This window comes from Boleophthalmus pectinirostris, unplaced genomic scaffold, assembly GCF_026225935.1.
Source record: "Boleophthalmus pectinirostris isolate CB_2022bp ecotype Guang Dong unplaced genomic scaffold, ASM2622593v1 HiC_scaffold_2, whole genome shotgun sequence".
Taxonomy (NCBI): Eukaryota; Metazoa; Chordata; class Actinopteri; order Gobiiformes; family Gobiidae; genus Boleophthalmus; species Boleophthalmus pectinirostris.
In genome coordinates, this window is record NW_026571152.1 from 39096537 (window position 1) to 39110925 (window position 14389).

The following is a 14389-nucleotide window of genomic DNA, read 5'->3' on the forward strand; positions in this document are numbered from 1 at the left end:
TTCGGGCCCCTGTGGTCTTGGTCTCGATTAGTGCGGTCTTGACTACAACACATGTATCCATCATCAATAAATATCTTTACTTTATTCCGTTGTTGTGGCGTGGTCTTTGGAGGATATTCTACACAGATACGCCGAGATCCAGAATGTCTTTTGGATATTTATTAACAGACAAACAGCTATTACAGCGTGGCAAAGAGGATGGATGGGACCAGTTGGAAGAACTAAAGATGATAATGAATAAGCAGTGGCGGTTAAAAAAAGTTACAGCTACGCAACCCTGACCTTCAACCAAACTAAGTCATAGGTAAGTGTGCATTTTTACACTCATGCACCCACCCACACCGTCAACCAGACACACAGTGCACCAACCATGTCTTCTGCAATTAGTCAGTCTACACCACATAACTTAAAAATACATATTATTTCCAAGTGGGGGTCGCCTCTCCACAGATCTTACTTGTAACTTTGCCTGCTGACAACATAATGTCAACATAAGTTAAACGCCATACTGTGAAACATTCTCGACAAAGCAACCTTTAAAGATGTACTAACTATATAACTTTTCTGTTGAAGAGTGTGTTACCTGTTTGTTTCCATGGAGATGTCATTGTTTTACCTTGAATGTCCCACAGTTTGGCATTAAATTCTCCAAAGACACAAAAGCGTCACCACAAGGCCGAGTGGTTACAAGTTTATCAAAGCATTTCTTAGCAATTCCAATAACTGCAATACATGTAAAATCGATATGTTTAATGCTATACTGCGGAACATTCTAGACAAGTCATTAACATCTCCATGGAGATAAGCTACGGTACGCAATACACCTTTAAAGAGCCCATATAATTATGTTGTTTTCTGATTTATGTTATAATTTTTCATCATTGCAAACAGACCCGGAGATGTGTTTTGTTTCTTCTTTCGTTTCTTCTCTCGTAACGAAAACACTCTGTTCCACTTTGTGATGTCATGCGGTGATACAGGAAGTGCCCCACCGTGTTTTTAAAGTCCACACAGATTCACGAGAATAATTTGGATAATTTCAGCCCTAGATTTTCCAATCTGTAGGTAAAAGGTAAAAGCAGTGTTGGGGAGTAACAGATTACATGTACCGGCGTTATGTAATCAGAGTACAAATTATGAGTAACTGTATTCAGTTACAGTTACTGTTTCAATTAGTGGTAATTGGATTACAGTTACTTTGCTGAAATAAATGGATTACACTGCGGTATTTTGATGTTTTCACATTTTGGGCTAGAGGCCCCCCCTTATTTAATTTTATTTTTTTCGATAATTCCACTCATTGCTGGAAACTAAACCAGGTCTAAACTAGATCTTAACCAGGTCTAAACCAGGACTAAAACTAGGCCGAAACTAAATCTAAACCAGGACTAAAATCAGGCCTAAACTAGATTTAAATCAGGTCTAAACCAGGACTAAAACCAGGCCGAAACTAGATCTAAACCAGGACTAAAACCAGGCCAAAACTAGATCTAAACTACATCTAAACCAGGTCTAAAACCAGGTTTAAACCAGGTTTAACCCAGGACTAAAACCAGGTCTAAACTTGATCTAAACCAGGTCTAAAACAGGACTAAACCAGGACTAAAACAGGACTAAAACCAGGCCGAAACTAGATCTAAACCAGGACTAAAACCAGGTCTAAACTAGATCTAAACCAGGTCTAAACCAGGACTAAACCAGGACTAAAACCAGGCCTAAACTAGAAACTACATCTAAACCAGGTCTAAAACAGGTCTAAACCAGGACTAAACCAGGATTTAACAGGACTAAACCATGCTACGTGGACGTGTCTACTCCTCTTCTATCAATAATATTTTTAATACGGTTCAGTAAAGTCTGGGCTTTTCATTGTCTTTTAGAAGACAAAATATCTTATGCTACGATATCCTAGTCTTTGCTTCTCTACAGCAACTCAAGTAACCCAAAGTATTCAGATTACATTACTCACTTTAATTTAATGGATTACGTTACAAACTACATTTTGGGGTATGTAATCTGTAATCTGTAGGGGAATACTTTTTAAAAGTCACCTTCCCAACACTGGGTAAAATGTAGCTGCAGATGCTGATTTAAACTATCAATACATGACATCACAAGGTGGAAGGGAGCATTTTGAGCTTTGGAGATGAAAACAGACTAACAATAAAGGATTACTCAAACATGTGAATGAAACAAAACACAACTCTAGGTAGGTTTTTGATTATGTAACACGGTTTAAAACTCACAAGAGTCCATTTCGTAATATAGATGAATCTACAAGTTGCCAAGTCCTGCCTGAACAGTATCTTGCCTTTGCGTATTTTGAGCACAATTCGTAAATAAATCGTTTAATAATTACAAAGAATATGCCTCTGCAATTTGAAATGTCCTAGATTTTATTAAGAATATAGAAAATAACGCAAAAACAGCAGCGCAATAAGAGTGAAGAAACAAGGAAGCGCAGAACAGGTTTGACCTAATGACACGTGTGATAGACGAGATTAAAAAACAACAACAGCGTAAAGACAAACTTGCCTAGCGGTGCTTTTTAAAAATGAGTCTTTTTAAACTAAGTAGCTAATATTTCCCATGATCCTACACCTGTTTAGCTCCTCTCTCTGTCGTGGGGAGCTGCCAAGTTATGAAATGATGCGCTGCGTAATCGTGCGTAAAAGTCCATGTGCTAACGCTACTTACCGGGAGCAGAAACGTAAAGAAAGCGTCTCGTTGTGAGAATCTAGAGTGAGATGTCGGAGCTGATCTGTCCTCTTTCTCTCTGTGATTCTCTCTGTGGGTTACACGAGCCCAAACTCTGTGCAGGAATTTGTCAAGAGCAAACTTTGCAGAGGGCGGGGCCAAGGCGCACGGACAGTCGTCGTGGTTTGGTTTCCATGGCAGCGACCAGGAAGTACACACATATACACACACACACACACACACACACACAAACAGAAACACACACCCTGCAAGTGTCACGAGTCAGGTTCTGTCACTCCACAAACCTCCACGGTGCAGATATTATCTAACTCAAAATTAAACAAACAAAGATCTTTAAAGGTCCCATATTAATGCAAAATTTACTCTTGTGAGCTTTTTTATTTTTATTTATTTATTTATTTTGCACATATAACATGACAATAAAGAAATAATAAATAAAAGAAACAGACTACATAAAAAGTAGGTGCCGGAAGAGGCAAAAAACACAGAGAGAGAGAGAAATTAGATTAAAACACCATGGATTAAATTCTTTTGATTCAAACATGGATTAAAACACAATGAAATATTATCAAACATCACCATGAAATATCAAACATTTCCTCAAACTCTTTTTAAACAACACCTCTAATATGCCGTCACTAATCAGATGTGAAAACTGGCTCCAGAATTTACAGCCTCTGTATCGTAGGCAAAACTGAGCTCTTGATGTGACAAATTTTGGAACATGAAAATTATGCCACGTTAGAATCTTTGAGTAATTCTTTATTATTAGTCTGTCTTCATCTCCAAAGCTCAAAATGTTTTGTTTCACCTTCTGATGTCATGTCGTGGTAGTTTTTTTGTTGCTGTTTTTTTAAGTTAACAGCTCCTTTTACCTGTTTTTTTATTTATTTATTTTATTTCAGTAGAGATAGACAATTGATGATTCTATGTCAGGCATGTCCAAACTATGGCTCGAGGGCCAAATGCGGCCCTCATATCAATTATTCTTGGTCCTCAGGCTTCCAGGTCAATTGGCCCAAATTACCTTAAGTACTTTTTATGACAAGTTATGTGAAAATCTACCATGATAAAGCCAATATTGAATATTTAGTGTGCACCTTTGAGATTGTAGGCTTGAACAGAGGCCTGATGGCTCATTCTACCAAGTTAAAAATGCACATATTTCAATTATTCACTGTACTGACCACCAGTCGATGGCCCTTGATCAGCTCTCTGCTTCATCTGTGTTTTGACATGTGACCCCTGTTCTATGTGAAGGTGTGTGGAGTTTAAAAACACAGTGGAGCACTTCCTGTATTGTCACCTGACATCACAAAGTGGAACAGAGTGTTTTTGTTTTGTTTTTCAAGAAAAGAGCTCAGCCTAAATATGCAGGGTTTGTGTGTTAAACATGTGCACAGCAAAAACTGGAGGCTTAAAATTTCAGGGTAAAATATTTCAGAGTTGTTTTTAACACAAAAAGTGTTATTAAGTGTTATTTTAACTATTTGAAAGTTAAATGGGGGTTCGACTTGGGGTTATTTACCAGAGTTTATATGATTGCAGTTAATTCAACTTTCCTTTAGTGTTAATTCAACTTCTCTTAGCGTTAATTTGGCTCCTCCCACCCACCACTTAAAACTTCTGTGAGACAAGACCAGTTTGAACCAGTTTTGTTCATAATTTCATTTTAAATTAACGAAAATAAAGTGTCAAAATAAAACACCTCTGTGTGTTGTTTAGCAAAATCAGGATAACCCAAACAAAGTGTTTTCCGTTTACTCTCAAAACGTTAATATAACTCTTGATTTCCGGGTTAAATGGGAACTTTGACCCAGTATTACTTAACATTTCCAGAAGTGTAAAATTAACTCTAGAACAGATTGGACTCACATAAACCCTGAGAAAATGTTCAAATTGATTCAGTGAGAGTCAATTTTAACACTACAATTTTTTTCTGTGTGTGGATGAAACAAAACAAAACTCTGACCAAAAATTGATGAGGAAACAACATTATAACGTAGATAATCAAAAAATAGAGTAACACAGGCCCTTTAAAGACGCACTACGTAACTTTTCTGGAGGAGGTTACGCCACCAGTTTGTCTCCATGGACATTACATCCTTTCCACAGAATATGGTGTTAAATTATCTTTTTTTGCATTGAGTTATAAGTGTTTCTTATTGCTCAAAATTCCATTAAAAAATATGGATTCTTCTTTCTTTCTGTAAGTGGGCTCGCCTCTCCACAGATCTGACCTTAGTACATGAATAATATCTCTATGGGTTAAAGTTGGCGTATGTAACCTCTTTTAATCACTTTAATCTCGTAATTTGTTTAATTTAGGTCTGTTTATTTGATTTTTTGGCACCTGTTTGTTCTTTTCTGAAGGTGGTGATGTGTTTTGTAATATTAAACTCGTCCACTAGGGGGAGGCATCGCATCTAAAACAATTTCTAATGCACATATTGAACTTCTTGGTTTATTTTAATTGGGATATGGGATAATATAACTTACTGAACTTACACTATATTACTTTTTTTTTTTCATAATTATCATCGTGAGTCTGATAAAACAGGATAATATTTTAGTTAAACCGTTCGTACTTTATCTGCTGCCTGACACTGCTGGGTTTATATTTTCCTTGGCTTCGTACTCCCGCCTCACAGATTATCTCCGGATGTTGTTTTGAAGCACACAGATGCACAAGAGGATGCTCCGTGTTTTTCCAGAGCTGGATGTGTTTCCACAGCGGGATGCAGCAGAACTCTGTGACGTGGTGTTTATTTCTTGCATGACTAAACAAACAAAACAACGGGATTTTTCTGTTTGTTAAACCGACTGGATTTAAGTTTACAAGAACCAGAGTTATGGCTTATGAATAAATGAATCAAACGAAACAGAAAACACACACCAAAGTTCTTGTAGACGTGCAAATGCAAAGAACGGCCTTCGTCAGGTCGTTTTTCTTGCGTTGAACCACAGTAGTCCTGTTTCTGCAGAAGAAGCAGAAGAAGCAGAAGAAGCACACGTTCCATGAGAGAAATAATAAGTCTGAGTCTGACCAAAAACTCTGAGAAGACCAGAGCAACGGAGCAACGACATCACGGGAAAAGGGCTCAAAGTGTGACTTTTTTTTTTTATGATCTGAATAAAGGAGAGAGGAGCCACAGCGCACTCAAGATTTGGGCCGCAGAACTTTCCTGCTCATTCTGATCTAAAGAGCAAGAGGAAATACGACTCTCCCTCCTCTCCTCTTTTCCCTCTTCTTTCCTTTCCTCTTCCTCTCTTCTTTTCTCCCTCCTCTCCTCTTTTCCCTCTCCTCCTCCTCTCCTCTTCTCCCTCTCCTCTCTCCCTCTGTTCCTTCTCTCTTCCCCCTTCCTTCTCCTCTTTCTCCTCTTCTCCTCCTCTCCTCTTCTTCTCCCTCTCCTCCTCCTCTCTCTCTTCTCCCTCTCCTCTTCTCCTCCTCTCTTCTTCTCCCTCTCCTCTCCTCTTCTCCTCCTCCTCTCCCTCTCCTCTTCTTCTCCTCCTCTCCTCTTCTCCTCCTCCTCCTCTTCTCCCTCTCCTCTCCTCTCCTCTCTTCTTCTCCCTCTCCTCTTCTCCTCCTCTTCTCTTCTCCTCCTCCTCTCCTCTTCTCCTCCTCCTCTTCTTCTCCTCCTCCTCTCCACTTCTCCCCCTCCTCTCCTCTTCTCCCTCTCCTCTCCTCCTCTCCCTTCTCCGTTTCTCTTCTTCCTTCCTTTCCTCTTCCTCTCTTCTCCCTCTCCTCTCCTCTTCTCCCTCTCCTGCTCTCCCTCTCCTCTTCTCCTCTTCTCGCCCCTGTTCCCCTCTTCTCCTTCTCCTCTCCTCTTCTCTCTCTCCTTTTCTCCTCCTCCTCTCCTCCCTCTTCTCTCCTCTCTTCATCTCCCCCTCCTCTCCTCTTCTCCTCCTCCTCTCCTGTTCTCCTCCCCCTCTTCTCCCTCTCCTCCTCCTCTCCTGTCCCCTCCCTCCTCTCCTCTTCTCCCCCTCCTCTCCTCTCTCTCTCTCCTCTCCCCTCCCTCTCTCCTGTTCTCCCCTCTTCCTCCTCCTCTCCTCTTCTTCCCCTCCTCTCCTCTTCTCCTCCTCCTCTCCTCTTCTCCCTCTCCTCTCCACTTCTCCCTCTCCTCTCCTGTTCTCTTCTCCTCCCTCTCCTCTCCTCCTCCTCCCCTCTCCTCTTCTTCTCCCTCTCCTCTCTCTCCTCTCCTCTTCTCCCTCTCCTCTTCTCCTCTCTTCCTCCTCCTTCCTCCTCCCCTCTCCTCTCCTCTCTCTCTCCTCTCCCTCTCTCTCTCTCTCCTCCTCTTCTCCTCCTCCTCTCCACTTCTCCCTCTCCTCCTCCTCTTCTCTTCTCCCTCTCCTCCTCCTCCCTCTCCTCTTCTTCCCCTTCTCTTCTCTTCTCTTCTCCCTCTCCTCTCCTATTCTCCCCCTCCTCTCCTCCTCCTCCTCTCCTCTTCTTCCCCTTCTCTCCTCTTCTCCTCCTCTCCTCTTCTATTCTCCCCCTTCTCTCCTCTTCTATTTCTCCCCCTCCTCTCCTCTCCTCTCCTCTCTCCTCTCCTCTCCTCTCCTCCTCCTCTCCTCTTCTCCTCCTCCTCTCCAGTCTCCTCTCTGTCCTTGGACCGGGACAGGAGGCTGGTGTAGTGGGACTCTGGAGTCTGGTTAATACGCCTGAAGTTGCCTCACCTCTTCCTGATGTGCGGTCGTCTTCTTTAATCTGCTGGATTTCCCACACTCTGATGGGGACAGAAAGAAACAAATGGTGAATGCGCTTGTAATAGTTTTAAGATTTTAAGAAGTTTTAAGATGATACAGTATCGATATCGTGGGCTGCTGTATCGATATTTCACCAAGAGTATTTTTAGGTGTGTTTTACTAAATTATTTTGTTACAGAGCTACAGTTTTGTTAATTGTGGAGTGAAAGGAAACTAATTTATGCGACAAATTTGACATTTTTACTGTTTTGAGGATTAAAATGTTTGTGTTTCAGATGAACTTTGCACAAGAAGTAATTTAACAAAGCCTTTTTGTATCACAGCCACGATTTAGCCTTTATTTTTTACTGAACCGTATCGAATCGATTTGAAATATATCATATTGAATCGAAAGTGCACTGTATCGAGATATGTATCGTATCGTGGCCTGTGTATCGAGGTATGTATCGTATCGGCAACTCCTTAATGATACCCAGCCCTAATTATAACAATACACATTTACAAAGTTCACCAATGAAAACTGAACTAGTGTCTTTGAGTGTTCTGTTACTTTAATGTAAATGTATGGAGAGATGGTAATCTTCTATAACTATAAATATGGACTTAAAACTATAAATGCACATGCACAGATGGTTCATGTGTCTGATCTTTAAGGGTCAGTGCACACTCCTCTGCTCAGTCTGATGTGAGATCACTTTTTCTTTCTGTTGTTTCAGGCTGAAGACGGGCCCTGCTCAGTGTCCTCTGTGAAGACTTAAAACTCTACAGCTGCAGTTTTAAACAATAAATTGTAAATATTGTGCAATAAACTGTTGGAGCTGTCGCCTTATTTCACATTACATATAGTTTGTTCTCTCAAAATATGTCAAATATCATATTGGCCAAAATCATCTCAAGTCTATATGAGACTCTTCACTCTTATATGCAGATCATTTAGTCTGACAAGCAGCGTTTAATTATTTTCTATTTGCACGATTAAAGAACTGCAGCAATAGTCTCATGTTGAACAGACATCTTAGGGATTTTTCACTGAAAATGAAGCTGCTGCATCCAAACATGGATCCTCTGATCATAAAACAGCATGTGTCCTGATAAAGACTTAGAGCCTGAAGTGTTTGTGCTGTTCATAGACTGTTTACATAAATATAGTTTTTTTTTTCTTTTTTTTCTGCTCTGTGTGAAGCTCAGGAAAATTAAACCTATGACATTTATAAAGGTTTATATTATTGAGCTGAGGCTTTATAAACCTCGAAAATGCACTGGCACGTGACAAACTGCACAGAGCCTCTTCAAAACTTTCCTGTGGAGGAGCATGGAAAAAGTGTGAATAGATGGAAAGATAGAAAGATAGATAGAGATAAAGTGCGTAAACATGTGCATCAGTATCCCGGTTACGATCGGGTTTATTGAGTATCCTACGGTTTCTTCATGGTGCGTGTAGAAGCAGTATCTCAGTTTCAATATCCCGGTTTCGGCAGTATCCCAGTTATTAGAAACCTGAATACTGTAGCTGGTGTGTCCCGATAGTAACGAGGATACTACGGCTACTGCTACATAAAGGTGAGTGCGCATGCGTCCAAAAGACAAACACTTTACAGTCTTTTCCCCGCAACACTAGCGACATAAATAAAGTGACCAACATAAGTAAAGTGATCATACATGAGTGAAATGACTGTAAAATAAAGAGCTGCACTCGTACGACCTGCACGCATATGAGTACGCGCTAAAATGCTAAAACATGGAACTATCTCCTACAGTATACGCACAGAACAGACTCACCATCATTCGCACCTTTTCATTCACAAAAATAACTCACATAATCACACAATAATCCACTGAGTCGCGTCCTTTAGTCCAAAATAAGATGAACCGCACCAGCGTCACAAGGAGCGAACTGTTTTTATCAGCGCTAACAGTTTATGCTAGTTAGCCGTGCGGTTTTAAGTTTCGTTTCTGTAAAACGTAAACAAATACGATCAAAGCTGAATTATATGATCAGACGGGCTGGTGTGTGTGATGTTGTAAAGTTGTGGGATATCTCATAGCTCCTTACCGCTGGTTAAACCTCCCGGGCTTCTTCTGCTAAAGGAGCTCATGGTTGTTTGTATTTTTCCTGGTTCATTAATTTGAATTAACTTAATTTTTGCGATTGCGCATTTGTAAGATTATGTTAAGAAACCGGAATACTCCATTTGATCATGTGCACGGGGATATGAGGTCCTGGTTTCTCAGCGCGAATGTAAACACAGAAACCCGAATACTGACAAAACCGGGATATGGCTAATACCTGGAATACTGATGTGCATATGTACACACTCACGGACGGACGGACGGACTCACGGACTCACGAACGGACGGACGGGAGAGATAGATAGATAGATAGATAGATAGCGTGGGTCACGTGAGCACAGATGTATACTGCGTTCTTTTAAAAATGGCGCTCACCAGTACAGGTAAGGTAACTGTCACCAGATGCCCTGCCCCGGGCAGCCGAGCCAACCCAACCCGACTCAGCTCCGACTCAACTCAGCTCGACTCAGCTCAACTCGTTTTGTTTGTCGACAGCTTCACGTAAGTCTCTCTTGATATTTACTTAGGATGTTCCTGGTCGCGGGCTGACAGCGCTGACACCAGATCTGTGTCGTCAGTTCCTTTGTCCATGCATACTCTAACTTTTTACAGACTTCGTTGTTACGCATGGTTTATAAGGCATGTTTCCCTTGATGTCACTTCAAACGCTGCTTTATGTCAGAGGAAGCTCCTCTCATGGCAGCGCAACGTTTTTAGCAACAAAGAAAGAAAAGGCGGCGTGGAGCCACCGGAGCGGGAGCCACGGGATTCGCGCCAAAACTGCAGCGGGACCCGGATCATCGTCAGCGCAACAAACAGCACGGAGGAGTTCAGGTGAGTCCAGGTGAGTCTTTTTTGTGGATACGGAATCATTATTGCAATAATAAATTGCTGTTCGTTTGTAAATGTTGGATGAATTAAGATGCTGCTGCCGGTGTGTATTTACTCCGTGCTTTGATTCACGTTTATTTAATGTACAATGTGGATTGAAATAAAGCGATGATGTCATGAGTTTCAAATGATAATGACACTTTCGTTGAAAGGAAATCTCTTTCACTCTGTGGATGTGTTTTAAATTGAAAAAGGTGGATTATAAAAGGAAACGTGCACAAGGTGCGGCCTTGTGTCCTGAAACTGTCTGGTTAAAGGAAACAGAAAGGCCTTTTTTGAAAACAAATGCAAAAGGTTTTGTCTGTAAAACGAAGGAAATGATGCCACAAACGAAACTCATGAAACAAAAGCAAAACGTGTCTCAAATAAACTCTCTCGGTATTTTGATGTGTGAAAATGTCATTTATCACAAAGTGTGAAACTGTGGAGAAAAATTTGTTTTTCCAAACGTAACAAATTGCAATGAAAAGGTTTAAACGTGTACACCAAGCTTGGGTCAATGAACTGGAACACAACGAGTCAGAATTCTATGAAATGAATGGTACATTTGTGGGAATGAAATGATCACTTTCCAAACATGAATGATACAAGGACGGTACAGGAGCTGCCATGAAATACTCAAACATGCACATTTAAACAAGTGCAATACAAAAAGTGTCATCAAAGGTTTCAAATGGGATGAAAACCTACTCGGAAAATAAAAATCTCTCATCATTCCTGGAAATTTAAAACCGTACGCAAATGCATCCAAGTTTACAATGGTCATGGTGTAACCCTCAAATCCTAAAACATCTATTCTTTATTTATTCTTTACCTCATGTCCTCTCAAAACAAGAACTGAATGCTGAGGATTTTAATGGCTCAGATTTGGGTCTAAACTGGTACCAAATGTGTCATATTTTACACACACTTTTATGGAGACTCTGTGGTCTCTTGTGGGTTGATCTGGTCTAAATGTGGACTAGATTTTAATGTTTAATTTCCACAGGTGCCACTTTGTTTTGGGTCCTTGTGTTGCGTTTGGGTTTGGGATGGTTGGTAATAATAAAACAGAAACCAGTGCATAATTAAGGAAAATTGTTATGCACTCAGAGCACCTTGCAGGAAGAGTTTACCTGAACTGTGTGTTTTGGGTTGAACGTCCATCAGCTTTCCCCCAAAGACCCAAAGGTGAATTTAAAAACTGTTTTGCTGAAATACACTAGTATTTTGTAATTATGTTTCTAACTTTTCCTTTGTGTTTGCAGATTTGGGTGGTGTCCTCTAACTCGTCTACAGGTCTCACTTTTAGTATTATCATCATTGTTAATTAGTTCATAGTTAATGTAAAATAAATGTACTTCATGTCTTACAACTGTGAGACATGAAGATCATCTGTGGCAACTGCAGCAGATGATAATTTAGTTTATTTGAAAACAGCTAAAGCTAAAACGTGTCTGCCATATTTTCCTGACTAACCCTGGAGTTTTCAGGTTTTAGGTTGGTGTCTAACCCTTTTACAGCAGCTCTGTGACATCTACTACTGCTATATGAGCTAAAGAGTGCTGCTGACCAGTGAAAATGAACCTTTGCCTCCATCTGAAGTCAAAAAGGACACAAGAATTAAAGAAGAAGAATGGGAAATCTTATATCAGAGGCTATGCTCCAAAATATGGAATGAAAGAATTGATCCAGAGCACCTCGCTGGAAGAGTTGACCTCAACTCTGTGTTTTGGGTTGGGTTGGGCTTCAGTCAGCTTTCCCCCAAAAACCCAAAGGTGAATTTAAAACTGTTTTGCTGAAATATACTCTATATTTTGTAATCTTGTTTTTTAACTTTTCCTTTGTGTTTGCAGGTTTGGGTGGTGTCCTCTAACTCGTCTACAGGTCTCACTTTTATTATTATCATCATTGTTAATTAGTTCATAGTTAATCTAAAATAAATACACTTCATGTCTTACAACTGTGAGACATGAAGATCATCTGTGGCAACTGCAGCAGATGATAATTTAGTTTATTTGAAAACAGCTAAAGTTAAAATGTGATGACTGTCATGTTACTAACTCTTCAGTTTTCAGGTTGGAGAAACCCACATCTTTTGAAAACCTGATCATTTGGAATAATCTTAAGGTACTGTATATTTTAGTCATCCCTTCTGAGGTAAGTTCTTCCTCTACATTTGGCCCATTCATCAACAAAGTGCTGCTGGGGCAGCCTGTCAGGAGCAGTGAGCTGCTGCCGTACACCTGTGCAGATTCTGCACACAAAGGAACCTTCTTGCTGTGAGTGAGTGCTCAGTCACTCATCTTGACTTGAGTTTTGGTCCAAGGGTTGAGGCCCTTGTGTTCTGTCACTTTTTTGTGGTCTGAATGTAATAGTTCTGACCCTTTGACCTTGGGTTTGTAACCCACATAATCTTACAGGATCTTTCCCTGCTGCAGGTTTCACTGGATTTATTGGTCTGTCCATGCAGACTTTAACTCAGGTGGGTGACTTTAACTCAGGTGGGTGACTTTAACTCAGGTGGGTGACTTTAACTCAGGTGGGTGACTTTAACTCAGGTGGGTGACTTTAACTCAGGTGGGTGACTTTAACTCAGGTGGGTGATGTTTGTGTGTGAATCATCATCTCTAAACAAGGTCTGAATATGCTGAGGATTATATGTTACAGGCTTTAGTTTTGGGCCTAAACTGGTCCAAAAGTGGGCCATATTTAAATGTTGACTCACTTTTATGGAGACTGCTGGTCTCTCTTGGTCTTATCTGGTCTAAATGTGGAGTGGGCCAGATTACATGTTTACACATCATTTCCACAGGTTGCACTTGGGCCCTTGTGTGTTTTTGGTTTGTGCCTCGACTGGTCTGAACACAGGCCAGATTTAAACAGGCTGGTAAAACATGTTATGGTTTGGTGAAACTGAAATTTCTTATTGTAAACTAACCCTTCAACAGTTTCATTTGGTTTTAAAAAGGTCTGAAAACTGATTTGAGTGTGGGATTGTTTAAAGATGTGTTTTGTATTTGGTTTGGTCTGAACTGGTCTAAACGTGGGCCAGATTTGGACTGGTTTATAGAGTCTGATGGCTCTGGTCCTAACCCTGACACTAAACTGAAAGTCTAGTTGTTGTATCTTAATCCAACTCTTCCACAGGTTTGCGTTGGGTCTGTTTATTTTAACCGGTTTGAAATACGTTGACATTTTTGTTTAAACATTGTATTAACTTTACAGGGTTAAAGGTTCAATCTCATATTAATTTTGCCATTGTGTTTGTTGTAAAATTGTTTGGTTTTGTCTTGTGAAATGACAGTTCTAACCCTAACTCTTCTAAGTTCTTCTAAAACATCTATTCTTTTTTTATTCTTTACCTCGTGTCCTTTCAAAACAAGAGCTGAATGCTGAGAATTTTAATGGCTCAGATTTGGGTCTAAACTGGTCCAAATGTGTCACATTTTACACACACTTTTATGGAGACTCTGTGGTCTCTTGTGGGTTGATCTGGTCTAAATGTGGACTAGATTTTAATGTTTAATTTCCACAGGTGGCACTTTGTTTTGGGTCCTTGTGTTGCGTTTGGGTTTGGGATGGTTGGTAATAATAAAACAGAAACCAGTGCATAATTAAGGAAAATTGTGATGCACTCAGAGCACCTTGCAGGAAGAGTTTACCTGAACTGTGTGTTTTGGGTTGAACGTCCGTCAGCTTTCCCCCAAAAGACCCAAAGGTGAATTTAAAACTGCTTTGCTGAAATACACTAGTATTTTGTAATTATGTTTCTAACTTTTCCTTTGTGTTTGCAGGTTTGGGTGGTGTCCTCTAACTCGTCTACAGGTCTCACTTTTAGTATTATCATCATTTTTAATTAGTTCATAGTTAATCTAAAATAAATATACTTCATGTCTTACAACTGTGAGACATGAAGATCATCTGTGGCAACTGCAGCAGATGATAATTTAGTTTATTTGAAAACTGCTAAAGCTAAAACGTGTCTGCCATATTTTCCTGACTAACCGTTGAGATTTCAGGTTTT

General features: G+C 40.2%; 1 protein-coding gene across 1 annotated transcript in view; it reads right to left on the reverse strand.

Annotated features, from left to right (window-relative positions):
* The window catches only part of cracr2aa (calcium release activated channel regulator 2Aa), a 39232-nt gene extending 36378 nt beyond the window's left edge, over positions 1-2854 (reverse strand). Inside the window, exon 1 of the mRNA XM_055155121.1 lies at positions 2698-2854. The gene's annotated coding sequence lies outside the window, so the exon portion shown is untranslated. The remainder of the gene's footprint in view (positions 1-2697) is intronic.
* Between the last annotated feature and the right edge of the window lie 11535 nt (positions 2855-14389).